General features: G+C 36.0%; 1 pseudogene; it reads right to left on the reverse strand.

Annotated features, from left to right (window-relative positions):
* Positions 1 to 4541, reverse strand: part of LOC107660980 (arrestin domain-containing protein 3-like) — a 7475-nt pseudogene that overhangs the window by 1611 nt on the left and 1323 nt on the right.

Raw genomic sequence — 4541 nt, forward strand, 5'->3', positions numbered from 1 at the left:
GAATTTATTTAATACACGAGTTTCACAATTTGAGTTGAATTACTGAAATAAATGAACTTTTCCACGACATTCTAATTTATCGAGATGCACCTGTAGTATTCTATACTCTCCGCTTATCATTAAGATGTAACCAGTAAAAAAAAGGGGGGGGTGCCCTTTTTCAGTTTCAGCACATGCCCCTCAAAAGGTCTGTGCACGGCCCTGTGTGGAAGGGCCATGTCCACTATGAATTTGGACTTTTCTCCAGAAGGGATGCGATCTCTAGTCTCTTTGACTATATACTTTTTATCTTTTAATTTGTTTTTAGTTGTCTTTTCAGTGATGAATGTCTGTTGCTGCTTGAGGCTGTACTTTAGCTTGACGTCATGAGATGAAGAGTTGTCAATGTCGACAAAAACTCTGATCGTTTCACCTGCAGAAATTATAAGAATGAGAGACAACTTACATCAACAATGGAAAAAACACCTGACTTTTATACGAATTTGGAAAATTTTATTTGCATGTTCCTTGGTAACATTCAGAAGTCTTATGAAATATACCAAAATGTGCATAAAATGTGTTGATGGAAACCCAACATTTGACATTGCGGCTAGTGTCTTTTTTTAGTGTCTAGTCAGTTTAGGCAGCTTTGACAGACGTGCTTGAGAGCTACACGTTACATGATCACCTTGCATATAGCCAGTTTTTTCAGCTGTTACAGCCAGTGACATTTTTCCTGAGCCAAAAAGTTTCATCTTCTTGTCTTGTGTGCCAGATTGTGGTTGTATGAAAAAAAACAAAAAAAAAAACATTCTAAATCGAGTGAACTAAAATTACATAAAGTTTCCTCTAAACTCTAAATCACAAACAAATGGTTTAAATCACATTACTTGAGTTCTGATGACGGTTTATAAAACGGATAGTTCCATTATTTGATAACGATTGGTTGAGCTGTGTTCAAAGCCATTGTAAATTACTCTAGGAACACATACCTGTGACCTCTTTACATCAGTATTACTGTGCCACTGCGTCTATGTGTTGCTTGGCAAACATTCTGCTATCAGAATTACATTGCTTGGTGGACAAATAATATTTATTATATTTGCTAATAATAATAATAATAGTTGTTGTTGTGTGTTTATTTTATAAATAAAATAAATATTAAAATAAATACCTTATGGAATAACCATTTTATAAAACAAAAAGGCCACTGCATCATTAACAATACCCCTTAGCCATTCTTAATTCACCATAAACCATGGCGTCTTGGGGCTTATTGATTTAATAAGAGGGTGCATCATCTCTCTATTTATGTGAATCGATAGATGAGTGCTAAAGAGTCAAACATGGTATTATAATTCATAAAATTCATAAATGATCATTGGTCCCATCATTTCTCAGCACAAAGTTTAATTCTGTATGTGTAGCAGATGTTGACTTCCAAGGCCTGCTCAGCTTTATCATCAAGACATACTTAACCCAGACATGAAATCCTTTAAAAGATGGAGGCATATTTCTGAAATTAGGGAAAAATAAAACTAGCGTTACCGTGCTTAAAGGGTTAGTTCACCCAAAAATGAAAATTAGCCCACAAATCACTTACCCTCAAGTCATCCTAGGTGTATATGACTTTCTTCCTTCAGACGAATCCAGTCGGATTTATATAAAAAATGGGTATTTGATCTTTCAAGCTGTTTAATGCCACTCAGCGGGTGTTGCATGCATCAGTCCAAAAGAAGTTAAATAAAAAGCGCCCATCCCCCAAAAAAAAGTGTCTCGCACGGCTCCGGGGGGTGAACAAAGGCTTCCTGTAGCGAATCGATGAGTTTTTGTAAGAATATATATTCAAAACGTAATAATCACTTTAATGTAGCTTGCACCAACAGTTGTACACGGAAGCAGCTCCGGGAGGATGACGTATGAGTTCAGCATACGTCATGTATATATTTATATTAATATAATTGATATTACATATAAATATTTTAAATGTATAAACATAACATATTTTTCTTAAATATATACATGCATGTGTGTTTATTTATATAAACAATAAATATACACAGTACATACACATATTATGTAAACAAAAACTTTTATTTGGGATGCGATTAATCGCGATTAATCGTTGGACAGCACTAGTATATATATATATATATATGTGTGTGTGTGTGTGTGTGTGTGTATGTATGTGTATATACCAGTCAAAAGTTTGGACACACCTTTCTTATTCAGTGGTTTTTCTTTACTGTTTTCAAAATTGAATATTAATACTGAAGACACTGAAATTGACAGAACAAATATGGAATTATGTAGTCAACAAAAACTTGTTAAATAACCCAGAATATGTTTTACATTTTCAATTCTTCAAAGTAGCCACCTTTTGCTTTGATGACAGCTTTGCACAGTCTTGGCATTCTCTCAGTCAGCCTCTTGAGGTAGTCAGAGGTGTTGAGTACACTAAGGGCAAACCAGATGGGATGGCATGTCGCTGCAAAATTCTGTGGTACTGTTAAGTGTGCCCTCAATTTTGACTAAGTCACCAACAGTGTCACCACAAAGCACCCCCACACCTCCTTCTCCATGCTTCACAGTGGGAACCAAACCCAGCAGGCACAGGATGTCAATATAATGTTGCATTTTGGTTGAGAATGAAAATTGGGTTGACGTCAGTATTTGACACTAATTTGGCATTGACTTTTGGATTTTGGTTACACAACCTAAAAACAACAAATATCAGTGTCAGCTGATGTTGGTATTGGACATCAAATTAACATTGACATTAGACATTGAATTGACATCAAATTTTGATCACCCAATGTCGCAACCAAATATCAACATCTCATGACGTTATGTGCCTGCTAGGAACATTCAGGAATTATTCGTTCACCCTCTCTACGTCTAACAAAGACATGGTGGTTAGAACCAAAAATCTCCAATTTGCACTCATCAGACCAAAGGACAGTTTTCCACTAATCTAATGTCCATTCCTTGTGTTTCTTAGCCCAAACAATTCAACCATGAAGGCCTGACTCACAGAGTCTGCTCTGAACAGTGGAAATATGTCTGCTGAGTTCAATTTGAGGTGCTGTCTATAGGCGGATTCTGAGGCTGGTAATTCCAATAAACTTATCCTCTGCAGCAGAGGGACGGTCCTCATGAGAGCCAGTTAAATCATAGCGTTTGATGGTTTTGGCAGCTGCACTTGGGGGTACATTCAAATTTCTTGAGATTTTTCATATTGACTGACTTTCATTTCTTAAAGTAATGATGGACTGTCTATTCTTTTTACTTGATGAATTTGAATTTTATACAGTAGCTGTAGTAGCACTAATAGGGCTATTGACTCACACTTTCTCTGCACAAGACAGCTGATGGTCTAAAGCACAGATAAGCTGTGTCCAAACTTTTGACTGGTAGGGTGTATGCACACACACACACACACACACACACACACACACACACACACACACACACACACAAAATATAATATAAATATTACACACAAACATGTATTTATTTATTTATTCTGAATAAGTTAACATACCTGTATATACTATAATTTACTACTTAAAAAAAAAAACGTGTATACAATATTATTAAAGCAAATAATCTAGAATAATAAGCAATTAATATGATTTACATCTGCTTTTTCGTAGAATGATAATGATTTGTGGGTCAATTTTACTTTCATGTTATAACTGATTGGGATCTGGAAAAAAGCAGAATGCGGCACAGTTTTATGCTCTTGTTTATTCACTCACTTGTTCTGTATATTGTGGCTGTGAATGACACCTGCTGAATATTATTTTACTGTGCACGTTTACACATTAAAGAGCAACTACAATTGAAGATGTATTTTGAAAGGCACATCAGTAGTATCACTCACTGTTGAGGCAGCTGAAATGTGAATGGAAAAACATGACTTCCTGGCCTAATCACTGGTCCATCTGATGAACAATAAGGCATGTTAATATGGGTTAAGGCCCGTTCACACCAAGGACGATAACTATAAAGATAACGATAAAGATATAGTTCTAAAAATCGTTCTCAATATTAAAGAATAGCAGAGTCCACACCACAACTATAACGATAAAGGCAAAGAGAAACGATATGGTTGGAATCACTTTCAAAACGATTTTTTCTCCAGCTGATGAACAATAAAAAAAATTTGACAGCCAATCAGAATCCATCCAGTGTTGCCAATTTGGGGATTTTGCCGCCAAATTTAGCTACTTTCTCATCGTAGCTGCGACTTTTTTAAATTTTTTGCGACAAGGAGCTATTTTAGCTATATTTAAATAAAACTAGCGATTTTTTGGAGATTTTTTATTTTTTACTTGGCCACACCCTGCCGTAGGCCCGTGACCGCTCACGTTTGCTCTCAGTCATGCCAATGAGTCTGCGCAGAACACACCAGTACGCCACACTTGCCATGACGCACACCACAATTTCTTTATAAGCATCAATCAAGATGCCGGAGAAAAAAAATTAACATCTTGTTTTAACCACGGACACAAAAGTTATACCACAATTCATGCACAGTCATGTCAACCAGATACTGA

Source organism: Sinocyclocheilus anshuiensis, unplaced genomic scaffold, assembly GCF_001515605.1.
Source record: "Sinocyclocheilus anshuiensis isolate Anshui unplaced genomic scaffold, SAMN03320099.WGS_v1.1 scaffold1895, whole genome shotgun sequence".
In the NCBI taxonomy this organism is placed as follows: Eukaryota; Metazoa; Chordata; class Actinopteri; order Cypriniformes; family Cyprinidae; genus Sinocyclocheilus; species Sinocyclocheilus anshuiensis.